At 42.1% G+C, this 16,788-nt stretch overlaps 1 protein-coding gene across 1 annotated transcript in view; it reads left to right on the forward strand.

Moving 5' to 3' along the window:
• The window catches only part of LOC132829949 (exostosin-1-like), a 267,128-nt gene that overhangs the window by 138,935 nt on the left and 111,405 nt on the right, over positions 1-16,788 (forward strand). The window lies entirely within an intron of this gene.

Consider the following 16,788-nt stretch of genomic DNA (forward strand, 5'->3'; position numbering starts at 1 on the left):
CCGTGCTTGAGCTGAGAATGGAACATTCCCTATCTTGGAAACTCAGCTTGTGCTCATCTGTGACATTGGCCATTTTCACCATACCGAAGCTCTCATGTGTGCTATTGTTGAATCTAGACTCAGCTATTTCAATGCTATCCAAGTCAGCATCCTTTGTCACCTTTCTCCACCACCACCACCACCACCCCCACTGTAAACCTGAGCTCATTCAAAAGCATGTTGCCTGAATCTTAACTTTCACTAAACCCCTACATTTGCTGAAATATATTGGCTCCTCAAACAGCACCATTTTTATTTAAAAATGCTTATTCTCATGTTAAAATGCTTCTGTGGCCTCACCCTCCTCTGTGTTGCTGTAATTCCCTCCAGCTGTAATTCCCTCCAGTTCTCTGTGGCTAAGGGAAAATAGCAAGGGAGCAGGACTATTTGGACAATTAATTCGGAAAACCAGCACTAGCGTGATGAGCTGAATGGCCTACTTCTGTTCAACAAGCCTCTGATATGTAACATTCTGACTTTCTAAGCAGATTAGTTAAGTCTGCACCCTGTCCTCTCTGCCTCACCATTGGTATGCAGGTTTAAATCAGAATGTCAACAATTACTATAGACAAGGCTTATCTGAAAATTGCATGCATTATGTGGTCTAGCTTGTGTGCACATATTCATTTCGAATGATCCGCAATATCACGTGATATTTTACAGTCAGCTGAAAGTTTAACTTGATGCTGCAGTGCACATCTGTTCCATCACAACTCAAATATTTGCATTACCGAATGTAACAATTCCAACCTATGGGCACCTTTGTCGAGAAAGACTCTACTTCAAGAACAAGTTCAAGGCTTTCCATTTTGATATTTTGGCAATGTTTTAAACATTTTAAGAGGTTTAATTTTAAAAAGGGGGACAAAAGAGTCAGATAAACTAAGACCCATGGGGTGCTTAACCATCGTAAAGTAGCTTAGTAAAGGAATTTCTCAAGTAGGACTTGGCATTCTGATTTGAGGGAAATAATGTTTTAAAACTTTATCAAGTGTTCAATGCAATACCCAAAAACAGGGGTGTGAAACCAGTGAAGAACAAATGAGTTAATAACTTTGCAGTAGATTTATGCAAACATTCAGTTTTAAATGTACGTTGAACATGGAGAATCTAGTCTTGGCTATCTCAGAGTTGACCAAGGATATCTTTGAGTTGTCTAAAAGAATGCAATTAGTTTGGTGAACTGGCAGGCAATTTAGAACAAGGGGGCAAATCTTAACATTAGAGTGAGGCTGATTGAGAGTGAGATCAGAAAGTATTTTTGGACTCAAAACATTTAGGAAATTTCAAATCAAAAGTTCTGACCAAAAGGCTGCAGATGATGGGTGTCAACTCAAATGTTCAAGACTAAAATCACCAGATTTTTATTAGATAACAATGTTAGGAATCTAAAGCACAGTGAATGTGAATTAAGTTGAAATATAGACAAACTGTGATTTCATAGGGTGACAGATCAGGTTTGCAGGGGTGAATAGTCGATGCCTGTTAATGTATTTCAGGCAGCAAAACTTCTGAGTGAAGCTTCTTGAGACATCTTGATGTCCAGGTCACCATATAAATGGCAGTATAGATTCCCAGAACTATTTCCAGTGGCCAGAGGGTTAATAACCAGAGAACACTGATTTAAGGTATTTGAGAAAAAAGCCTCTGTTTGCACAGTGAGTTGTTGTTGCATACACTGTCTGAAAGTGTAAGAGAAAAAAATTCAATAATAATATTGAAAAAGGAATGGGGGAGCACTTGAAGTAGGAGAATGAGCAATTGAGAGGGATTGACTGGAGAACACTGTGGTCATCTAATCTGTACAGTTTGCTGCTCAGAGAATTTGTGCTTTGCAAATACTCAGCTAATGCTATTTAAAACAAGGAAAAAACAAGTGTATAGGCTTTCAAAGGAAGCAAATTGCAGATTTCTGGGAATTGGTAAATGGGACTAATTGGATATATCTTTTAGCACACATCTCTTTAATGCTGTATCATCATTCTCCATAAATCCTCCACATTGTCCTAACCATTCTGCTGGTCTTCTGAAAATACCACGTGAGGAGGGAACAATATACATAGTAATGGTATGTATATTGCCAAAGCTGTGTGATAGGTAAACTGTGTCTAGTAAATAAGGCTAATTGAAACTGGAACCTGGAGCCCATCAGGATTATCATGGAGTTTTCAAGCATTACAATTAATCTCCCGATGCTGGGATTGCAGTCAGTCCCTGGATTTGGCACATCAAGAGCTCCTTGACAATGGTATATCTGGGAATCTTTTGCAGGGCAGGTGGGAGAGAGAGAGAGAGAGAGAGAGAAGGTGGAATTTATGTTGGAATGGTCAGATGAAAGGAAGGGACACCTGGTTTGGTGGGTTGGTTCCAGGTTGAAAATAGATGCTGACAAGTTCATAAATTTTTGAATTCCTGTTTTAAATCTCTCTGCTTCTGCGTTTTCTTTTAAGATGTTCCTGAACTCTTACTTCATTGATCACTTGCCCTGCACTTTTCTGGGCTCACTGTTTCATAATGCTTCTGTGAAGCACTTTGGGATTATTTTACATTACAGGCACGATGCAAATATGGACTGATTCGGTATTCATATCAATATCATTGTTCACAGGTCCATCCACCTCATTGTTGCAAGGTCTGGACTGAGACTTCCGCAAAGACCGTTCCCTCCGTGACTAACTGGTCAGGTCCACGCCCCCCCCCCCCCCCACAACCCACCCTCCCATCCTGGCACCTTCCCCTGCCACCACAGGAACTGTAAAACCTGCGCCCACACCTCCTCCCTCACCTCTATCCAAGGCCCTAAAGGAGCCTTCCACATCCATCAAAGTTTTACCTGCACATCCACTAATATCATTTATTGTATCCGTTGCTCCCGATGCGGTCTCCTCTACATTGGGGAGACTGGGCGCCTCCTAGCAGAGCGCTTTAGGGATCATCTCCAGGACACCCACACCAATCAATCACACCGCCCCGTGGCCCAACATTTCAACTCCCCCTCCCACTCTGCCGAGGACATGGAGGTCCTGGGCTTCCTTCACCGCCGCTCCCTCACCACCAGACGCCTGGAGGAAGAATGCCTCATCTTCCGCCGCGGAACACTTCAACCCCAGGGCATCAATGTGGACTTCAACAGTTTCCTCATTTCCCCTTCCCCCACCTCACCCTAGTTCCAAACTTCCAGCTCAGCACTGTCCCCATGACTTGTCCGGACTTGTCCTACCTGCCTATCTCCTTTTCCACCTATCCACTCCACCCTCTCCTCCCTGACCTATCACCTTCATCCCCTCCCCCCACTCACCTATTGTACTCTATGCTACTTTCTCCCCACCCCCACCCTCCTCTAGCTTATCTCTCCACACTTCAGGCTCTCTGCCTTTATTCCTGATGAAGGGCTTTTGCCCGAAACATTGATTTCGCTGCTCCTTGGATGCTGCCTGAACTGCTGTGCTCTTCCAGCACCACTAATCCTGAGACTGTGCAAGCCCAATTTGCACTGCAGAGGGACATGGTCATTGGCCAGTGCTGGATTTAAACTATTATTGCTGTAGCAGAACATTGCCCTTTTAATACATGTGAATAAAAAAGTGCATCACTGAGGATTTGAAGATGTATTTCCTCCACAATGATATAACTGTGTCTCCTCATCGGTAATTTGGAGTTTCTCTGTACACGCACACAATCTGAATGTAATCCAGTGCCGAGACAGGGCTAGCAAGGTTGGGCAGGATTTAAGACCATGCAGAATATGTCACAGGTTTTGTCAATCCCTATCCCCATCCATTAAACCCTCCATCTGAACATATGTCTTCCCACAGCACCGTTCTCCTCCCTGAACCCCCACCTCCCACTCTAACTCTCAAACCTGAATGACTCCATTTGACCTTGCTTGTCAGTGGGAGGGGTTGGGGGGTTCGATGTTTTCAGATTTGGCATGCAATTAATCAATTTTTATGCCCTTTTAATTGTAACTTGTTGAACAATATTTTTTCTCAAAATCTTGCTCTCACTGAGATCTCCTCTAAATGAACGGTTCCTTTGAATGGATTTTAATGCCATTGTGTAAATTCAGTGGAGGTTCTTGAACATATTAAGGTGATGTGCAGGAGTGGCAGTTCAATAAAGATTAAACTTTAAATTTCAAGATTCCAACAAAGGAAGTGAAGGTTTGCGATGATTGCTTATGTTCATTTATACCCACTTTAAGGTTGGACATCTTGTAATGAGATTGGGAATTGCGTTGGCAGAAATAACATTTGCAAAATGGGCACGATATTGGATGCAATTTCTATATTATCTACTAGGTAGAAACTATAGGGCACAGATCTATCAATTTAATGAACTTCTATTTAACAGCAGTCTAACTTTACTGTTAAAAGCATCCACAATAACATGATATTTCTCTGCACTGAAACGATTCCAAACTAGGATACAATTACACAATTATGGGATGGACAAGTAAAGTAGGAAATTTCAGACATCTGTAGTGGGAAGTACTTGTCTGGCATCAAATTGTGGATACATGACAAGTGGTAAGACTGGTGTCAGCTCAATTCTGTCACCTGTCACTCACAAGCTCAAACACAAAATATCACCAAATCTATTTTAAAGGGGTGCAGGCCTGAATTTACAGATACAAGCTCCGGTAAAGGGGCCCATATGCAACACTTCAAAACTTTTTCAAGGTTGAACATGTTATTTCCTCCTGTCTTTAGCAATTTACTTGTAAATGGTGACATCGCTTTAAAATCGGACTGTCGGTCATAGTTTGCACGTCTCACTAGGCTGGCTACTAGTCAAGGTCAAAGCTGTGCAGCGCTGAAGTAAATTATTCACAATACCATGGGACAAACAGACATCCATTCTCAGCACCAAGCTGGATGATCTTGAGTAATCAGAGTGTTCAGAGCTTCAGAGTGTTGCCTCTTGGATATCAGTAAAGCTTTTAACAGTGGGTGTGTGAAATAGCCACATTGAGTCCATTTAATCTGTTAGATATCCAGTACAATCATAGAGTTTAATCTTTTAGTTTGGTCTTTGGAGAAAAATGTAACAGTGGGAAAATACCAACTGTTGTGAGTCTGTCACTTGTAATGGTGGGAGTGATTTGGGATGATGAATTGCAAGTATCAGACAACATGAAAGTGAATTGGCAACAATTCTTGATCGACAGATTGGTGATGTTGAATGCAATATTAACAGCTAACTTTAAAAAATGCCTAGAGGGCCAATTTGGAAAAAAGATGGAAGGGTATATATCAAACAGGTTGTTGCTGCCTGAATATTCAAACTCCTGTTTCAACACTGAATAGAGAGCCGTGAAACAGAGAGAAGCTGAAGTCTCAGAGCCGTGTCTATCAAAGTACTGAGATGTTGAGTGAGAATATTGTAATTGGAAAGTGAGAAATGCTGATAGATCGACACACAATATCCAGTTTAATAGTAGCCCTTGTGTGTATTAAGGTATGTAATTGAAGTACATCCAGCAAACGCAATAAACTTGAAGTGAAAAGGCAAATGTGCAGAACTCTGTTACAATATATCACAGAATTGATAGTTGCTTGTGCTTTTACACATGTAATCATTAGCAATGTAATGAAATTTACCTGCAGAAATCACCAAGGAACTGATCCTGCAGAGTGATGGTGGATTATGCTAACAGTTTCTATCATTAATGTAAAAGCAGCATTTTTTATTCCCTTAATTGGAGATGAGATGAGAAGAATTGTTTTGCATAACCACTTTTTTGTGAAGATCCAAGATTCATAGATAGTTATAATTGGAATACCTAATATGTGGCAGATTTAACAAAACCCCCATTAGAATTGGGATTGGTTTAATTAATAAATCATTTGTGCAAGACAGTTGGGCTGTGAAAGCAGGAAGCACTTCTTCAATACATCTGGAACTCTCTCCTAAAAACGATGTGGGTGTTGGAAGTCAGGTAAAGTAGTGCTTGATGTTTGTTTTGAAAGGGTATCAAGGCAAGTAAGTAGAATTGAATCAATGATCAGCTATAACCTAACTGAATGGTGGCTTGAGTTAGCTCAGGTGGCTAAATGGTCTACTTTTTTCTTTCTTTTCGTAATTATCACTTTATTTTTGCTTATTCCAGGGCTTCTGTTTCAGGAGTTCAAATACTATTTTTTGACAACAAATTGTGTATCTGCACAAATTGTTTTTGCGTTAGCTTACACTAAATCACATCTGTACTATAGTCTGACTTTGGTCACCTCTGATCCCTACAGTGCAGTTCCACATACTTCTGTCAACCCAAAATAGACTTTAAGTACCATGTCTGATCCAATAACAAGGTCATATTTTTCGATCTTCCTGATGCTGCCTATCTCTACCTGCATTTCACCATCCAATGTCATTGAAAGCTTCATCTAAACTACATCACTTCCAGGCTTAATTTCTTCAATTGTATCATGAATTGAGGCAACATAATATTCAATTTTAATGTTATGTTATCTAGTTTAAAGCCATGTATGCCCATTTCATCAGTTCTCACCAACGTCTTGATGGTTCCTGATGTCTCAGTACATTGAATTCTGAAAGCCCACTACCATTTCACCTGCTTACGGGTTCTCTCTTTAACCTTTCTGCCTTGCCACCTCACTGCCTTCCTTCCTTCAAAAGTCCCTCAGAATCTATCTGTTGGCCATGACAAGTCAAACTGTTCTGACCCAACCTGATATCCAATTAGATCATTGTAAAGTTCCAAGGAAGTTTATTGTGTTACAGTCTGTATCATTCCATATCTAAACAAGGAGAAATCATTGATTAAATCCAAATTTGCAGCTCACCAGCACTGTTTGCAGTGTATATAATGGTACACTCCTGCCCATCAAAACCTTCAGTTATATTCCAGTTTGGAACTCATTCCCATTTATCTGTAATTCAAAATGTAGAACTATTTAAAAAAATGTACTTTTAATCTCATATATAATGATGTCATTTATGACCTCAGTAGGATTTGTGCAGGAAATCCTGACTGTTATGAGGAAATACATTGTTGAAGTGTGACTGGGTACTTCTCCAGTTTTTAAATTATCTACTGAAAATTGCCTTTGATATGAATGTGACATGTTGATCCAGCAAACTGCCAACTTGATGCTAACTCCTTGAGATCCCAAGTCATTGCACTGATTGCCTTGTGCTTGATATATTTGAGGTCATAATTAATCTCCCATATATTTATACTGCTGAAATGAGATGTAATGAGAATTAAATATTCAGGTATTTTTGTAGTTTGCAAAATCCCTGGATATCCAAGACTCAGTTTGTTTTGGCTATAAATTCTCTGAATGCGAGGTGGTGATATTTTAATTTTTGAGTTTAAGACTTGGTGGCAAGTTATGATTTTTGTCAGGTACTGATCTAATAATTTTCCTACTATTTGTCCAAATAGCAGACAGCAGACTTCTGTCTGTATTTTGCTTCTACTGGAATGAACCTGAATGTAAATAGTCTCTTCTGTGACCTTGGGACATGTCAAAGTGCTTTTGTAGCCAATTCAATACTTCTGAGGTGTGGCTCGGTTTGTCATGTAGGAAAAATAGCACTATTCCAGTCTCCACCTAGTACAGTTTCAGTCCCCTTACCTTACAAACAATATATTTGTTTTAGAGGATGTGCAATGATGATTCAATCGGCTGATGCTGCGTGTGACAGACCATCATGGGCGGCATGGTGGCACAGTGGTTAGCACTGCTGTCTCACAGCGCCTGAGACCCAGGTTCAATTCCCGACTCAGGCGACTGACGGTGTGGAGTTTGCCCGTAGTGTTAGGTAAGGGATAAATGTAGGGGTATGGGTGGGTTGCGTTTCGGCGGGTCGGTGTGGACTTGTTGGGCTGAAGGGCCTGTTTCCACATTGTAAGTAATCTAAGTAATCATATGAGGAGAAATTGGTTCAATTGAGTCTGTATTCACGAGTGTCTAGAAGAATCAGGGTGGATCTGATTGAAACGTATAAAATTCTAACAGGGCCAGATGCATGGAGGATGTTTATTCTATTTGGAAAGCCTAGAACTATGGGTCACTGTCTCCGGATGTAGGATAGGCTATCTAGAACTGAGGTGTGAAAACTGCATTTCACTCAGGGTGGGTGACCTGTAGAATTCACTACCACAGAAGGCGGTGGAGGCCAGTTCACTGAGTATATTGAAGAGAGACATTGATTTTTTTTAGATAGTAAAGACACCATGAGACATGGAGAGAAATTGGGAATATGGCAGAGGTAGAGGATTAGCCATGATCATATTGAATGTGAAGCAAGTTCAAAGGGCTGATTAGCCTACTTTGCTTCTGGTTTCTATGTTTGAATTCAACCCAACGCAAGCTGTACCTGCTTTGGGAGTATTTGATGATTACACTGGAGACCTGAAATGGAAACGTTCACTTCAGCATTGCATTTGCTCCCTTCAATAATTCATGCATTAAACAATGGGAACGTTTTATCACCACTTGGGAGATTTCACTCTTTCTAGATCAGTAATGTGCTACATTGTGCAATATAGGAATATTGAAAGAATTGCACATTGAAATTCAAAAGCTACTTACATTTATATAATGCCTTTGACCTAGTAAAATCTCTCAATGTGTTCCTGGGAACACATCTATGAATCCATCTTTACCAGTACAAGCAATCCAAATCTAAACATGAGTGTGGGTTGTCAGAAGCTTGCAAACATGCACTCACATACCTACTAAGTTTGGGCGGTTTTGAGGAAACAAGTTAATACTGAGGAAAACTGTGACTAAACACAAGAACCATATTATTAAACATACAGCGTGGGCATATAAGTTTGAATATGGTTTTGTGTGAGGTGGTGCATTTAAGGTGACCATGAAAGATACATTTAAACATATAAAGGACCCAGTGTATTTTGAGCTGCCTGTGCTCTAAATGTTGGGAAGCTGGGAATTTTGGCAGGGAAGAAAGATTTAGGGTCCATATACAAAAATCACCAGCTACCTACAGCTACAACAAGTAATTGAAAATGTTAATGGTTGTTGCTCTTTATCTCAAGTCAGAGCTAGAATATAAAGAGTAAACTTGTGTTAGTTAACAAGATAGGATTAGATGCCATTTGTAGTATCACAACTGACCATCATGATTCAGAAAAGTCTTTGAGGGCATGAGATTGGAGCCAAGGATGATTTGGAGATGCCAGTGTTGAATTGTGGTGTACAAAGTTAAAAATCACACAACAACAGATTATAGTCCAACAGGTTTAATTGGAAGCAGTAGCTTTCGGAGCGCAGCTCCTTCATCAACCACCTGATGAAGGAGCAGCGCTCCGAAAGTTAGTGCTTCCAATTAAACCTGTTGGACTATAGCCTGGTGTTGTGTGATTTTTAACCTTGGAGTCAAGAATGTGAGATTATGAGGACAGGGAGCACAGATTGTAGACAGGAGGTTGATATTCCTTAAAGTACAGAAGATTTAAGGGGTGATCTAACTGAAATGTATTAGATGATTAAAGACGTTGGTAGCATAATGGCAAGAATCATGTTGTATCTGATTGGGAAAACTCAAAAATGGAGGCCATAACCTTAAAATTAGAGCCAGGCCAATCGAGGTACTGTTAGCAAGCACTTCTTCACAGAGAGGAGCCGAATCCATTGCTCCCCACTCCCTAACCCCAACCACATCCTTAAATGGCTGGATGTCAATTGAAAATTAGAAGACTCAGCCAAAAGATTTCTTTTGGAAGCAAAGAGATTGGGGTTTATGGAATCAGGTGAGTTAATGGAATTAAAGTACTGATCAGCTATGATCAAATTGAATGGTGGAGCATGCTCAAAGAGCTAATGAGACTCTTTGTGTTCCTGTGTCCCTGCTATCATTCACTTCAATTTATAAGCTCAGATGCTGAGCAGGTTTGCTGGGGATTGAGCCAGGTTTGTGGAGGGGAGCACATGGGAGGGAAAACCTGCATTCACAGGTGCACACGTACAGCGCCTGGAATCATCACCCTGGGGATGGGAGTGGAGACTGATGAGAGGGAAAGGTTTTTTGCAAACCAGGCACACCGGTTTGCAACATTGATTAAACTCACTGCCCCATGCAAGTCTGAACAAATAGCTGAGTACATGGAACGTTATAAACTCCAACATCAATAAACTAAGGCCTAACTGACATAAATGCAGCTGCTGTTTGCAACGTTTGACACTGATGAATGATCTGCCAAGGTTCACAATGTGTCGATGAAATAACAACTTTCTCAAGCATGGCCTATATCCTTTGCTCTGCTCTTTGCCAAAGTTTTACACTTAACTCATTCTCTTTTTTTTGAAGAGATATTAGATTTTTGAATAAATTTTCAACTTATTCATCTTCAAGTAAGGGCCCATAATTATTTGCATTGAATTCTGTTGAATTTATGATATTGAAACAAGCCATTCAGCTCAAGCAGCCCATAACAGTATTTATGTTCCACCCAACTTCGTCTCATCCTATCAGTACGATGTTCCATTTCTTTCTCCTCTCTGCTTGGTACCATCTTCAACCCTAAAATTCTCCAAGATCTTGGCACCTTTCCAATTCTGGCTGTCACTGCCTGCGTACTGAACACTGGAATTTCCCTCCTAAATCTGACTGGCTTCTTTCTTCTCTTTCTTCCTTCAAAAATGCTTCTTAAATTCCACCTCTTTGACCAAACCTTTGATTGTTTGTCCTTAGACTGCCTAAACATCACAAATTAGTTTTATCTAATTACACTTCTGTGAGCTTACAAAATCATGAGGGGCAGAGACAGGGTGCATAAACAAAGTCTTTTCCCTGGGGTCGGGGAGTCCAGAACTAGAGGTCATTAGGTTTAGGGTGTGAGGGGAAAGATATAAAAGGGACCTAAGGGGCGACTTTTTCACAGAGGATGGTACGTGTATGGAATGAGCTGCCAGAGGATGTGGTGGAGGTTGGTACAATTGCAACATTTAAAAGACATCTGGATGGGTATATGAATAGGAAGGGTTTGGAAGGATATGGGCCAAGTGCTGGCAGGTGGGATTAGATTGGGTTGGGATATCTGGTCGGCATGGATGGGTTGGACCGAAGGGTCTGTTTCCATGCTGTACATCTCTATGACTCTACGACTCGATAAGTGCCTTGGGGCTTTTTACTACATTAAAGCTTCTGTACAAATAGAAGTTTTTGTTTTGGAAATTGGTAAGCACATTCCTAAGACCCAGCTACCTTTTTCAATGTGTAGACCTTCCTTTGACCACTCAATTCTGTTCGGGAGTTGAGAGTTTTCAAATGCAAGCAGCTGTAATGGTTTGGAGTGCCCCATCTGAAGGTGCAGTGGAAGCAGATTCAGATGTGATTTTGAAAAAGGAATTGGATAACTTGAATCAAGCAATCTTCTCACACATAGACCAGCCATTTGGCTCATTGTACCAGTGCTGGATCTTGGACTGAGCGGTTAGAACAAAGAAAATTTACAGCCCAGGAAATTTTCTTTTTAGATTAGATGTCCTATACTGTGGAAACAGGTCCTTCGGCCCCACAAGTCCACACCAACCCTCCGAGGAGTAACCCACTGAGACCTATTTCCCTCTGACTAACACTGTGGGCAATTTAGCATGGCCAATTAACCTGACCTGCACGTCTTTGGACTGTGGGAGGAAACCGAGCACCTGGAGGAAACCCGTACAGACCCAGGGAGAATGTGCAAATTTCACACAGACAGTCGCCCGAGGTTGGAATCAAACGTGGGTCCTTGGTGCTGTGAGGTAGCAGTACTAACCACTGAGCCATTATGCTGCCCCAGTTGGTTTTGATCCCTCATCACCAATTTTTGTCCATATCTGAATTCTTCATCCTCTAGTGGCTGTTTAGCTCCTTTTCTAAATTATTTGTGCAGTCAGTTTCCAAAACCCTTTCAGAAATTATAATACACGTTACAACAGAGATGAGCTTTCTTTATATCCTCTGCCATTGTTTTTAAATCTATGATGTCTACTTAATAGCACACTCACCTGAGGATATACCCCAGGCTTGATTTTCACTTCATGCGACTGTCTGTTTGGAGTTAGCATGTTCTCCCTGTATCTGTGTGGATTTTCTCTGGGTGCTCCGGTTTTCTCCCACAGTCCAAAGATGAGCAGGTTAGGTGGATTGGCCATGTTAAATTGCCCATAGTGTCCAGGGATGTATAGGTTAGTTGTATCACTCTTAGTTGGGTTACGAGGATGGCAGCGTAGGCCGGGGTGGGATATTGTTTGGAGGATCTTTGCAGATTTGATGGGCTGAATGGTCTCTAACTGCATTGAAAGGATTCTATGATCTTATGATTGTGTTGTGATTGGAACCAGGTTGACCTTGTTGATTGTGAGGTCATTGATTGGGGTTGTTAACCTGAGCCAATCAGAAAAGCCCTGGCTGACGAAGATACCCAGGAGATTAGAATCTCCTCAGTTCAGGTGACTGACTGTGAGCTGGCTGGCTATAGTCAGTGCACTGTGCACAAATAAATATAGAGTGACTTGGTGACGGGATACCAGTCTCTGCACAGTTATTTCAGTAACAAATATGACTGCCATCATTCAGAATTGCCTCACAGAGTCATATAGATGTACAGCATGGAAACAGACCCTTCAGTCTATCCTGTCCATGCCAACTAGATATCCCAACCCAATCTAGTCCCACCTGCCAGCACCTGGCCCATATCCCTCCAAACCCTTCCTATTCATATACCCATCCAAATGCCTCTTAAAGGTTGCAATTGTACCAGCCTCCACCACATCCTCTAGCAACTCACGTGCACGTACCACCCTCTGTGTGAAAACGTTGCCCCTTAGGTCTCTTTTATATCTTTCCCCTCTCACCCTTAACCTATGCCCTCCAGTTCTGGACTCCCCAACCCCAGGGAAAAGACTTTGTCTATTTATCCTATCCGTGCCCCTCATAATTTTGTAAACCTCTATAAGGTCACTCCTCAGCCTCCGACACTCCAGGGAAAACAGCCCCAGCCTGTTCAGCCTCTCCCTGTAGCTCAAATCCTCCAACCCTGGCAACATCCTTGTAAATCTTTTCTGAACCCTTTCAAGTTTTACAACATCCTTCTGATAGGAAGGAGACCAGAATTGCATGCAATACTCCAACAGTAGCCTAACCAATGTCCTGTACAGCCACAACATGACTCCCAACTCCTGTACTCAATACTATGACCAAGAAAGGAAAGCATACCAAACGCCTTCTTCACTATCCTATCTACATGCGACTCCACTTTCAAGGAGCTATGAACCTACACTCCAAGGTCTCTTTGTTCAGCAACACTCCCTAGAACTTTACCATTAAGTGTATAAGTCCTGCTAAGATTTGCTTTCCCAAAATGCAGTATCTTACATTTATCTGAATTAAACTCCATCTGCCACTTCTCAGCCCATCGGCCCATCTGGTCCAGATCCTGTTGTAATCTGAGGTAACCTTCTTTGCTGTCCACTACACCTCCAATTTTGGTATCATCTGCAAACTTACTAACTATACCTCTTATGCTCGCATCCAAATTATTTATGTAAATGACAAAAAGTAGATGACCCAGCACCGATCTTATGGCAAACCACTGGTCACAGGCCTCCAGTCTGAAAAACAACCCTCCACCATCACCCTCTGTCTTCTACCTTTGAGCTAGTTCTGTATCCAAATGGCTAGTTCTCCCTGTATTCCATGAGATCTAACCTTGCTAATCAGTCTCCCATGGGGAACCTTGTCGAACGTCTTACCGAAGTCCATATAGATCACATCTATATGGGCGGCACAGTGGTACAGTGGGGGTGGCACAGTGGCACAGTGGGGGTGGCACAGTGGCACAATGGTTAGCACTGCTGCCTCACAGTGCCAGAGACCCAAGTTCAATTCCCGCCTCAGGCAACTGTCTGTGCTGAGTTTGCACGTTCTTCCCGAGTCTGCGTGGGTTTTCTCCGGGTGCTCTGGTTTCCTCCCACAATCCAAAAATGTGCAGGTTAGATGAATTGGCCATGCTAAATTGTCCATAGTGTTAGGTGAAGGGGTAAATGTAGGGGAATTGGTCCGGGTGGGTTGCTCTTCGGAGAGTCGGTGTGGACTTGATGGGCCGAAGGGCCTGTTTCCACACTGTAAACAATTGAATCTACTGCTCTTCCCTCATCAATCTTCTTTGTTCCTTCTTCAAAAAACTCAGTCAAGTTTGTGAGACATGATTTCCCACGCATAAAGCCATATTGACTATCCCTAACCAGTCCTTGCCTTTCCAAATACATGTACATCCTGTCCCTCAAGATTCCCTCCAACAACTTGCCCACCACTGAGGTCAGGCTCACTGGTCTATAGTTCCCTTGTCTTTACCACCCTTCTTAAACAGTGACACCACGTTTGCCAACCTCCAGTCTTCCGGCACCTCACCTGTGACTATCGATGATACAAATATCTCAGCAAGAGGCCCAGCAATCATTTCACTGGCTTCGCACAGAGTTCTCGGGTCCACTTGATCAGGTTCTGGGGATTTATCCACCTTTACTCTTTTCAAGACATTCAGCACTTCCTCCTCTGTAATCTGGACATTTTGCAAGATGTCACCATCTATTTCCCTACAGTCTATATCTTCCATATCCTTTTCCACAGTAAATACTGATGCAAAATATTCGTTTAGTATCTCCCCCATTTTCTGTGGCTCCACACAAAGGCAGCCTTGCTGATCTTTGACGGGCCCTATTCTCTCCCTAGTTACCCTTTTGTCCTTAATATATTTGTAAAAATCCTTTGGATTCTCCTTAATTCTATTTGCCAAAGCCATCTCATGTCCCCATTTTGCCCTCCTGAATTCCCTCTTAAGTATACTCCTACTTACTTTATACTCTTCTAAGGATTCACTCGCTCTATCCTGTCTATACCTGACATATCTTCATTCTTTTTCTTAACCAAACACTCAATTTCTTTAGTCATCCAGTATTCCCTATACCTATCAGCCTTCCCTTTCACCCTGACAGGAATATACTTTCTCTGGATTCTTGTTATCCCATTTCTGAAGGCTTCCCATTTTCCAGCCATCTCTTTACCTGCGAACATCTGCCTCCAATCAGCTTTCGAAAGTTCTTGCCTCATACCGTCAAAATTGGCCTTTCTCCAGTTTAGAACTTTAACTTTTAGATCTGGTCTATCCTTTTCCATCACTATTTTAAAACGATTAGAATTATGGTCGCTGGCCCCAAAGTGCTCCCCCGCTGAAACCTCAGTCACCTGCCCTGCCTTATTTCCCAAGAGTAGGTCAAGATTTGCGCCTTCTCTAGTCGGTACATCCACATACTGAATCAGAAAATTGTCTTGTACACACTTAACAAATTCCTCTCCATCTAAACCTTTAACACTATGGCAGTCCCAGTCGATGTTTGGAAAGTTAAAATCCCCTACCATAATTACCCTATTATTCTTACAGATAGCTGAGGTCTCCTTACAAGTTTGTTTCTCAATTTTCCTCTGACTACTGGGGGGTCTATAATACAATCCCAATAAAGTGATCATCCCTTTCTTATTTCTCAGTTCCACCCAAATAACTTCCCTGGGTGTATTTCCGGGATTATCATCCCTCAGCACAGCTGTAATGCTATCCCTTATCAAAAATGCCACTCTCCCTCCTCTCTTGCCTCCCTTTCTATCCTTCCTGTAGCATTTGTATCCTGGAACATTAAGCTGCCAGTCCTGCCCATCCCTGAGCCATGTTTCTGTAATTGCTATGATATCCCAGTCCCATGTTCCTAACCATGCCCTGAGTTCATCTATCTTCCCTGTTAGGCCCCTTGCATTGAAATAAATGCAGTTTAATTTATTAGTCTTACCTTGTTCCTGCCTGACCTGACTGTTTGACTCGCTTCTGTTCTCAACTGTACCTGTCTCAGATTGATCTCTTTCCTCACTATCTCCTTGGGTCCCCCCCCACCTTACTAGTTTAAATCCTCCCAAGCAGTTCCAGCAAATTTCCCTGCCAGTATATAAGTCCCCTTCCAATTTAGGTACAATCCGTCCTTCTTGTACAGGTCACTTCTACCCTAAAAGAGATTCCAATGATCCAAAAATGTGAATCCTTCTCCCACACACCAGCTCCTCAGCCATACATTCATCTGCTCTATCCTCCTATTCCTGCCCTCACTAGCTCGTAGCACTGGGAGTAATCCAGATATTACTACCCTTGAGGACTTCCCTTTTAAATTTCTACCTAACTCTCTGAAATCTCCCTTCAGAATCTCAACCTTTTCCCTTCCTATGTTGTTGGTTCCAATGTGGGCAATGACCTCCTTTTGGCCCCACTCCCTCCTGAGAACATTCTGCACCCTCTCTGAGACATCCTTGATCCTGGCACTAGGGAAACAACACACCATTCTGCTTTTTCTCTGCTGGCCACAGAAACGTCTGTCTGTACCTCGGACTACAGAATCCCCTAACACAATTGACCTTTTGGAAGCCGACGTACCTCTCATTGCATTAGAGCCAGTCTCGATAACAGAAACTTGGCTGTTCATGCTACATTCCCCTGAGAATCCATCACCCCCTACATTTTCCAAAACAGCATACCTGTTTGAAATGGGTATATCCACAAAAGACTCCTGCCCTAGGTGCCTACCTCTCTTACCCTTCCTGGAGTTAACCCATCTATGTGACTGTATCTGAGACTTTCCCCCCTTCCTATAACTGCCATCCATCACATACTGTTGCTGTAGAAAATTCCTCATCGCTTCTATCTGTCTCTCCAACTGATCCACTCGATCC

Source organism: Hemiscyllium ocellatum, chromosome 30, assembly GCF_020745735.1.
Source record: "Hemiscyllium ocellatum isolate sHemOce1 chromosome 30, sHemOce1.pat.X.cur, whole genome shotgun sequence".
In the NCBI taxonomy this organism is placed as follows: Eukaryota; Metazoa; Chordata; class Chondrichthyes; order Orectolobiformes; family Hemiscylliidae; genus Hemiscyllium; species Hemiscyllium ocellatum.